The 10,271-nt window shown below is 45.3% G+C and overlaps 1 protein-coding gene across 3 annotated transcripts in view; it reads left to right on the top strand.

Annotated features, from left to right (window-relative positions):
* Scn8a (sodium voltage-gated channel alpha subunit 8) overlaps positions 1 to 10,271 on the top strand; it is a 174,968-nt gene that overhangs the window by 2,079 nt on the left and 162,618 nt on the right. The gene's annotated exons all lie outside the window — the stretch shown is intronic.

Raw genomic sequence — 10,271 nt, 5'->3', positions numbered from 1 at the left:
ATACTGCAGCATTTTCCTCTGGAACTCATGACCCATAAGGCCTTCAGTTCTCCCTGAAAGAGGATTTGATTGCTGGGGGTGGGGGTAGTGATGGTTTGGTATTCTGTGAGAATTCTGTCTGTCCTAGAAATTGAAGCTCTCCGGAGAGGGGCTGCAAGCATGTTCTGTGTTCTCAGAACATCTGATGTGGGTAGATATAATATGTCTCTTACTGGGATGTGGTGGGTTTTGTGTAGCAATTTCTGTGATGGTTCAGGCTAGCTAGTCACTGGTTTCTTGGGTCCCTTTGGGAGACTGACTTTATATGCCTTCGGTTTTCACTTGAGGTTTTGTCAACTTTCCTATAAATATCCGGAAATTTTTCTTTTACATTAACAAGGATAGTGACTTGGGATATAGTATATTTAAAAACAAATAGCCATACGGTTGCTTGAAGGACTCTAATCAGTTCACCCTGACGCTCGCTCCTGTCGGCATTGCCTTCCTTGACATTACGCTTGCTAGAGCGGTACCTGCTGCGGTGCTGAAGGACAGCTCCCTGGCTTGTGTGGCTGAAGTCACCGGTGGAAGGGACTGGATTCGCTTTGCAGCTATGAACAGCAGGCTTTCCCCGTGATGTGGATCAGCATGTGCATGCGCAGCTGGGTCGTACTTGAGGTTGAAGGTCTGGTTATCACATTTTTTCTACTCCCACGTAACTCCTCATTTCAGCTGTCCCTCACGGAGGCAGTGCTGTTTCGGCTTCAACAGATCCGTATGTAAGGCATACATTCTGCTGACCGCATGGTTTCAGGACCTTTTTTTTTGTTTTGTTTTCCCCCGGTCATTTCAAATAGCAAGAAACTGTCAATATTACGGTAATTTGGTCTTTGCCAGAAGAAATTAGATAGCTAACCAAGTTAAGCTGAATCTGAAGGGCACTTTTGCTCGGTTGATCTAAACAGTGAGCTGGGGATGGGACTCAGCAGGCCAGCTTGTGAACCATTATGTCACTGTGGTATGCTGGTCTAAAATTGTTTTAAAATCATAGATTAAGAAGATGGAACATAAAATTCAACTTGCTCAGCCTCCTGCCTCCCTTGGGAATCCTTCTTATAGGACCCCTCCACTTTGAATACTTCGTTGGTAGGGAACTCAGGGTCACAGAAAATGGCTCACCCCTGGTGGTTGAAATATTTTAATCTCTCTTAGAAGGTGACATGTGTAACACTGAAGGACATACTTCGGAGCGACATAAGGGGCAAAAGTCTTTCACATGCTTGCTATCATGAAAGCCGAGACAACATTTTGTAGAGAACTGAAAGACACTCCACCTATTTGAAAAGAATGCAAAGAAACATGGCTACCTAAAGTGAGAGCGGGTTCTATGAATGGAAAGAAAACTCTTCCATGTGCTGGGGTTATGTAACCAGCTCTGGAAAGCACCTGACTTACTTAATGAGTGCTTAACCCCTGTGAGGGGCCCTGAGAAGGGCCCTGCGCCCGTACTGTAGAGAAAGTACTAAGCATAGCGTATCCAGGGTGTGCCCAGTTACCACAGTTATAAAAAATAACAAACACTGGTTGCAGAAATAGTATGGAGGGAAGCCCTGGCTTTTACTGCTCAGCAGGAGCATTGGCCACATGTGCTTGTGCTCTTTCAGTTATAAGCTACACTTGCAGAAGTTGCTCAAATGATACTTTCCAAGTTGTAGCTTTCATGTTCTTAGACTCAGGGTCTAATAGACCCGGGGGCTCAGACATTAAGTTGTTAGATTTCCCTTTGCCTTTCCTCTTAATCCTTTAAACAATTTCTAGAAAACTATCTTTAATGTGAAAGAGTTTACTCAGAGTAATCCCCACCCCTTTTTAAGTCTCTCTGCTAAAATGTAGCACATTAATTAGAGGGATAAAGACCTTCAATCAGTTACCTGATGACCATTGTCATCCAGTACTTCCCAGATGTAAGACACTGTATCAGACATGGATACATTTGCTAAATAGCACCAACTTAGAAACCACGACCTGCTAGAAACCGTGGCTGTAGGAGAGCCAGAGGTAGAGACACAACTTTGGCCCTGTGGGCGTATTGATCCGAGAAATGTTGTGTGACTGTCAGGTTAAGCTCAGTGGTTTTTACCTAAAAATACTTTCCAAAAGGGTGGAAAGTCAATGTGGGGAAAGAGAAAGGAGAAGGCAGCTGAAGTTGTTTCTGTCCCTTTGTGAAGTTAGGACACATAGTCAAATACTGTGTCATGGATTAAGGAAAAGTAACCCAACCAATTGCCATTGTTGAAGGTAACTACAGGCCTTGGAGTCAGACAGAGCTAGTTCAAATCCTGACTTGGCTACTTGCTTTTTAACCTCGGGCAAGTTATCTAGTTTCTCTGGGTTTGTAAACATAGGAATAATAATGCCTTCAATGACACGCTTGTGGGGATTGTATAAAGTCTTCCGTTCTCTAGAGGTTTAGCAGCTTAGTAGGTATTTGCATGTGTATCTGATATGGTATATATGTAAGTTTCAGTAGTCTGAAAGCAGACAATGCCTGGAAGTCCGCGCAGGAGGCGGGGTCTGCAGGTTCCTTAACCTGAACGGACATTGCTAGTTTCAAATGAGAAATATTATACCATACAGGTGCTGCGCTGACCCCACACTGCCCCATGATTGCATATGCCCAAGCAGCTCTTTTCCCATTCCCCCTGAAGAGCGCCGTGCTGGTGTTACTTACCACAAGGGACTGCTTTAGCACTCCGGCTGCAAGGCAACTGGACTGTTTTATCTACAGATCTAAAGATGGAGTAGACCCAAAGGCGGAGCCCTACCAGTCTTCTCACATGAGCTGGGTTTTTATCAGTGCAGTAGTTTGGAGTGGCTTCTGTCCTCATATTGGGACTCACAGGTGGCCACCTGCCTTGGGTGGTTATCATTCTATTTACAAAAGCTCAGCCTATCCTTCTAGCTGGTGGTTTTTTAGAGCTAGGGAAGGTGAGTGTTATTCCGTGTTACATCTTAGGAGATGGCGTACCCAAAAGGCGGAGTCGTCCAGGGGTGAGGATGACTTGAGAGGTGGAACTGAGGCTGCCACGGAGCCTGGTTGATTCACACTTCAAAGATTCCCCCTTCCCCCATGAAATGGTGTTACATTCTGATGTTCATATAACCAAGTAAAATGAACAGTTTTGGTTTATTTTAAGAAATTATCATTATCCTAGGTAGCTAAACATATCTTCGTGAGTGGGCATGGTGAAAGATTCTGAGATAGGCAGAAGCACTGCTCAAGAAGCGTCTGGAAAAGGGGGGGGGCGAGGGAAGGTGACCTGAGATCTGTCAGGAAGGGGTTGAGCTTGCATGCATTTCCCTCTGTGTGTGTCCTAACGCTCTGCCCCAAAGGAAAATCAGAACATAGCTGTGTTCTAGGGGACTGCCACACCTCTGTGTTTGTGTGTCTTTCTCCCTGTGTCTTGCAAATAAATACCCTTCTGTGGGGACTGAGAATGCTCTCTCACTCCCATCCTGTGTTAACGGGGACCTCAGGAAAGTTTGGCTGCTGACACCAGGGGCAGCTTTGCTCACGCTTGAAGCTGGAGGTCTTGGCAGACAGAGCATGCTGGGAACAGGTGCTGCTAGGTGAGACCTAGAGCCCCAGGGTTGTTCTTGGAAGGATATAGGCTGGGAAGGAGCAGGTGAAAGGGGGAGTGGCCAAGAGTTTCCTCAGGCATGGAGACATATGGCCATAGCAAAGGAAACTAAGTGGCACAAAACTGGGAGTCTGAGGGTTTGGGGTGATGTGTGTATGTCTGTGTGTATGTGCACCCATTTGTGTGCATGTGTGTATGCATATGCGGGTGCATGTGTGTGCATGCATGTGTGTGTGTGTATGTGTATGTGTGTGTGTAGACGTTTGCAGCATTTCTGTAACCTTATGGTGGAGAGGCTTTCAATGTCACTGGGACTTGTCCAGAGGTCTGGAAATGGAGAACACTGAATCCCTCAAAAGCTGTTAACTGACACCTTCCTTGTTCTCTTGATTAGTGCGGCTTGTATGCTGTTAAAGGCTTTGCCGTTCCAGGCAGTACAGGCAAGTTACTTCACTGGCGTATCAGCATTCCCACCAGAGTGAACTCTGTGAGAGTGAGTCGGGGAAAGTCAGTCAGGTTAGTTTTAACAGTTAGATAACTTTTAATAATGAAAGGGATCAAGACTACTTCCTCAGTGAAAAAGCAGTCCGCTTTCACGTGTTATCCCTTCCTGTCTTTATTCTAAAGACAGTTGAATACCGAGCCTCAGGAAGCTCTGTTGCAAACCATCCGAAGCAGCAGCTTCCTTGTTTTGTCAAGCAGTGTTTGTGAGTGAGTGAGGTTGTTTGCTGTATGGTGAGCTCTGTATTTCAGCTCTTGAATTAAGGATGACGCTGTGAGCTTTGGTGCCACACCCACTACTGCCTTTTCGACTTAGCAGTAAGCAGAATAAAACGATTTCAAATGAAAACAAATTAGTGCATTATTATTAAACTGCAGAGGAATATTAAGCAGGTTGTAAATGAGCCTGGCAGAACTTTCTCTGAGGTCAGAATATCCAGAAACCTCGTTTGCTACAGAATTCTCAGTTGGATTTCCTAGGATTTTCTGTAAAGAGATGTGATCCCTTGTTTATAGGGAAAGTGCCTTGAGTGTGATAGCCATGCTTTAAACATTGGCATTGTTCGGCTAGGGTCAGGGGAACGTTCAGAGTCTGAGGGGTTGTCAGAGGGCGTGGGGGTCCAACAGACATGGGAGTTGGGGTGTGACTGTGAGAAAGGCTCATACCTTAAGACAGGTGTGCAGTCTTCTGAAGATTTCGGGGAGGGGGTCCATCTCTGGGCTCATTTCTGGATGACAGTGGTTCCAATCTCTGGGACAGAGCTCAGAACCTTGGGAAGGTGCAGTCTCACTTGTTTGCTTTCAGTCTTGTTCTGTCTCAGCTACATTGTTTTCTTCATCTGATTGCTGTGTTGGGAAAACTGGGGTGTTGGTGGAGTGTTTTCTTGCTTTGTGGAAAGAGGGCTGACAGACTTAATGCTCACTGTTAGTCGTACTGTAAGAACCTCTCCACACCGGCAGTCTTGTGCTCTCCCTTCCATCCTGCCTTAAAGACACAGCTTTTGAATTTACTTGCTTAAGTGGTTGCTAGAGACAGAGGGTTCAAGACCAACATCGTTGAGTTGTCTCTCCCTATCTCCCAGCCTTCCACTTCGCATTCCATATGCCCAGCAGTGAATACTAGGTCTTGGGCACATGTACACGGTAGCCCCTCCTGCCCAACTCAACTCTTCCCATCATCCTTTAGAAAGATTTTTATCTTTAAAGTATTTATTTTATACATATGGGAGATTTGTCTGTACCGCATGCTTGTCTGGTGCCTGCACAGGACAGAAGGAGGCATTGGGTTCCTGTCCCTGGAGTTACAGGTCATTGTGAGCAGCCATGTGGATACTGGGAACGAACCCGGGACCTCTGGAAGAGCAGCCGGTGCTTTCCATGGCTGAGCCAGCTCTCCAGCCCACTCAGAAAGACTAAATAATTTGACAATTTGATCTCTCATTGTAATCCTTCCTCTACTTTGTCATATACATAACTCCACTGTGTTTTCCTTTTATTGATGAAAATTTTACACTAATGTTTTGAGTTATTTAATGTAAAAAGTTAGTTTGGGTGAAACATCCTCTCCTACCACTTGAATTGCTTTTTAGAGTTCCCATGTAGAGGAGACATAGTCTAAGCGGTCCCTTGCTTTCTATGGGAAACTCTGTTGTCCCTCCTGACCACAGCAGTCCACAAATATTTATTAAGTACACCCAAGGGAGAGAGAGAGGACTGTAGCAGGTACTGAGAACTGTGTAAAAGCTCTCTTTGTATTCTAGAAACTTACCTGGTCAATTAAGTACTAAATATAAAATCCTAAAGAATAGGTTTTCATAATGGTTCAATGATTGAAAAGGGTTTAATTGCCAGCTGAGTGGTATAGCTGGCAATTAGTTAATAAGTTGATTTCCCCCGAGATACAGTCTCACGCTGAAGCACACTGGCCTACACACGTCTTCCAAGCTCACCTCAAACTCGTGGCTATACTGCCACAGCCTCACGAGGGCCACCATGCCTGGCTAGAGAGCTAATTTTTCAGAAAATCTTCAGACTAGTTTGATCAGGAGCAGGTTGTTGGAAGATGTCTGCTCCGAGCTTTGCGTTGTGTTGTGAGATGGTAAGAACGTAGAGTGTTCTGGGGGAGTAGTGCACAGGCTAGGTGGGCTGGCTGGGTACAGTTCCCCAGTCGCAGATAAGCCTGCAAAAATAGCAGTGGGTTAGGCAACGTTAAAGGCTTTTCAGCTGTGCTCATGTCGGTGGACAGCACAGACGGTTGAGAGGAGTACTAACCGAGCCACGAATGAGGCCATGACGTCATGGTCTAGGAAAATCACGTAGCTGTGTTTGACAGGATGGCACGGAGCAGGGCGTGGACAGCCGAGCAGCTGGCAGTTTGATTTGGCCTCATTGTATATGGGTGAAAGCTTGACTTGTGGTCAGGATGGATGGGAAAGAAGGCAAACAGAGCTTTGAATATGTGTGCCACATGGAGTCTTATGTTAGGGGAATGTTTTTGTTGTTGTTGTTGTTGTTTTCTAATTTTAAAATTATTTTTCTGCAGGGGTTTCTCCCCACGAGCTTCTGGGTCTATTTATTTATTTATTTATTTATTCTTCTGGGAAGACCTGTCTTTTGAGCTTGTTTAATTCTTACACTCTCCCTGATGAAGGACTCCTGCTTTTATGTTGGAGTCTTGATCCATTTATACATCATTGTTTTAATTAAAAATGTTAAGTTACACTTTGTTCAACGAGTGTATATGTGCATGCACAGCGGTTCATATTCCCACGGTGCACTTGTGGCTGTCCAGGGGCATCTTGAGAGAGAGAGGAAGGGTTCTCTCCTTCCACCATGTGGGGTCATCAGACTTAGTGGCAAGTGCCTTAGTCACTGAGGCATCTCAGGAGCTCTCCATTAACACACCCCCCCCTTCAGTTACAGTTGTTACAAGTTGAGTCCATTAGTGTAGCCCATAAGTGTGTTTGGGGGCTGACTGCTTGGTAGTGGATAACCAGTCGGGCTTGTCATTGATGTCATGAACTACCTGTGGCTCTTCATCTAAGTGGACTTTGTGAGATTCCCTCACCCACATTGGCATGTCAACTGGTGTCACTGTTCAGGTTTGTCTAGACACCTGTATTGCTGCAGTTTTGGCTTCCCAGTCCTATATACAAGGCACACACACTCTTGCAGCAGAAACCCCAGTCCCCTGGCTCAAATACTTTTCTGCCCCTCTTCTATTCCAATAATTTTCACCTCCCCTCCTCCCTTGATATTCTCAACTAACCTTACATAAGGAGGATACGGAGTAAGAGACACACACCTTTTCTTAGGCTGTGACTGATAAAAGGCATTCTCTTGCTGAAACAATGTATCTCTTTTGAACAGAGGCTCTAAGGGTAGCCACTGAAAGGTTTTAGGAGGTAAGAACAGAGGGAGGGAGGGGGGGGTCTTATTCATGCTGTGACTTTCCATTCAAGTACTGAGTCTTAGCTGTCAGTAGTGAGAGCTGGCTTGGGTGAGCCCTCTGTGGATCTGAAGTGCATGACCGTGGTCACTGGTCCAGCAAAGGTCTCGAGTGTAATTTGCAGCACAGGTACACTTGGAAACTTTGGCCTTGTTCATCCTTCTTCTACTTAGCAAAGATCTTCAAATAAGAAGGAAAAAAAAAAAGAGTCTTTTGAATATCAGAATCGATATACCAAAATATATTTAGAAAAAAAGCACATCAGAAATTTCCTTCAATAAAAAAATAATTTCATTTGTTAAAATTCCTTTTTTTTTTTTTTTAATCACAAGAGTTGCTTGAATAACTTGGGCCCCTTTAAATTCCTTTGCACCTACCTGTTTGTGTTCAGGCGTGGCCTCTGTGGCTTACTGTGGAGCCAGGAGAACAAGCTGAGGTCATGAACATGATGTAAACGGATTTAGCACTCCGTGCAGGGATGCACAGCATCCTTGCAGCAATCCCACGGGGGAGTGGAGCATCGCTGTGCTGTGTGTATGTACACACCTGCCTCCTAGGTAGGATGTACAGGCTAAGGCATTTAAACAGAAGCGCCCTGTGACATGCTCTGGGGCTCGCCTGGGTGAGGCGGGTCTACTTGGCTCCTGCAGGAAGGAGGGCAGTCTGTTGTGTTGATCTGTATGTTCCAGTGCAAGGAAGGAATAGAGAGCTGTAGGTGCCCTTTAAGTCTTTTATTTGTAATGTTTCTTCTTTTCCTGTCTCTAAAAGAAGGAGAAGAGGTAGTGTAAAACCCAGTGCGGCTTATAATGGTGTAGGCAGGGGTCTCGTAGCTCTCAAGTACTTCACCAGGAACTTCCCCTGTAAGTGCTCAAAGAAGATGAATTAAAACATTGGGGGGGGGCATCTTAAGGTAGACCCTAAGCATCCGAAAGTCCTCAGAGCTTTACAGGGCTCCGAGAAGAAGAGTCCTTTTCTGTTACAGTGTGCTGGGTGACTACTGAGGATTTATTGTTGGTTATACTGAATGCTCCCTGTCCCCATTTAGTTAGGGTATGCTTAGCCTGACTCCTGAGGTGTGCCTTGTGCCTATCGGTAAGTCACAGGTTATCTTTGTCCTAGTAGCCTGTAGTCTGTGTGTGCAGTTTGTCTTCCGTTCATTGGCAGGCTGCCTCCTGGTGTCTGGTGTGTAGGCTGGAAAATCCCAGAGTCTTGCTGGGAGCACTCTGAGGGGCTCTGTAAGAGCAGCCAGTCTCTCTATCTCTTGGTTATAATCTGTTGCAAAAACAATCTCATGAACCAAAGGAAACAAAGTAAAGGCCCTGAGGAAGCAGGTGAGAGTGTGTCCAGTTCCAGCAGGACTCCAAGCCAGCAGCTCCTGTAGCGCTGCTCTGTGGAGAAGTGTGGGGCTCCCAGGGCTTTTCCTAATCTTTTTGTTGCAGTACTTAACCACAGAACATAGTAGGGACTCTTATTTGTGGCTGTAGACTTTGGGATGTATAATTATGAAAAACCAGCGATTGATCTGTGGAATCCAAGACATGGATGGTAGTCCAAATTCTGGACAACTACATAAAAGATAAGTTTCTATGACCAGAATTTAGAGCTTAGAACCCTGCACTCTAGTTCTGTGTACAGGCCAGCAGTGTGCCCGAGATAATATGGAACTTATTCCTGTCCTGTTAGGGTTCTGTCCCCAGGAATAAGAGTCAGTGTGACCAGAATTTGAAAAAAAACTTCTGTATCTAGCTTAGAGATAGTGGATATATACTTTTCACTTTAACATTTCAAACAGCTTTGGTTTTCTTATATTTATATTTAAATTTGTGGAAAGCAAAATTGAAAAAAAGTGTTTCTAGTGTCAACAGACCAGATCCCCTGGAGCTCCTGGGGACTGGACTACCAACCAAAGAATACAGATGGGGTGACCCATGGTACTGGTCGCATATGTGGCAGAGGATGGCCTTGTAGGACCATCAGTGGGAAGAGAGGCCCTTGGGCCTGAGGGTGTTCAATGCCCAGGTGTAGGGGAATGCCAGGGTAGGAGGATGGGAGTGGGTGGATGGGGGAGCATCCTCATAGAGGCAGGGGGTGAGGGGTGGGATAGGGGTTTCCGAAGGGGAGATCTGGGAAGGGGAAAACATTTGAAATGTAAATAAAATATCCAAGAATGAATGACTGAATGAATGAATAAATAAATTTGCCCCCCCCCAAATTGTTTCTGAGTTAATAAACACATAGATTCATAGAAGTATAACTACTGTCAGGACGAAGAAGAGTTCTACTGCCCCTCAAAAGTCCCACTGGTCCTTTTGTAGTGACTCTTGGCAAGCCCTGACTGGCTCCCCAGTCCAATGAGTCTACCTTCCCCAGATGGCATATAAATAAATAGAACCACACTGTAGCATCTAAGTCCTTGAGCCTGGCCTCCTTTGTTCAGCGTGATATCTTGGTGATGTATGTTGTACCAATTGGTTCTTTGTTATTGGTGAGTAGTATCTTACTGTAGAGAATTGAATTGTTTGTCACATTGTATCTAACACTGTGTTTAACAATTTGCTTATTCACCCGTGGAGGGACTTTCAGAATGTGGGATGTTTCTGGCTATTGTGGATCACGGCTGCTGTACAGGTCTTTGTGTAGCCTAAATTCACATTTCCCAGAGGGTGTTTCTAAGAGTGGGGCTGCTGAGCTGGGTGGTGGTG

This window comes from Mus caroli, unplaced genomic scaffold, assembly GCF_978045245.1.
Source record: "Mus caroli unplaced genomic scaffold, Mus_caroli_1 scaffold_16, whole genome shotgun sequence".
Classification (NCBI taxonomy): domain Eukaryota; kingdom Metazoa; phylum Chordata; class Mammalia; order Rodentia; family Muridae; genus Mus; species Mus caroli.
Note: the sequence above shows the minus strand (reverse complement) of the source record. Positions and strands in the feature narration are given on the sequence as shown.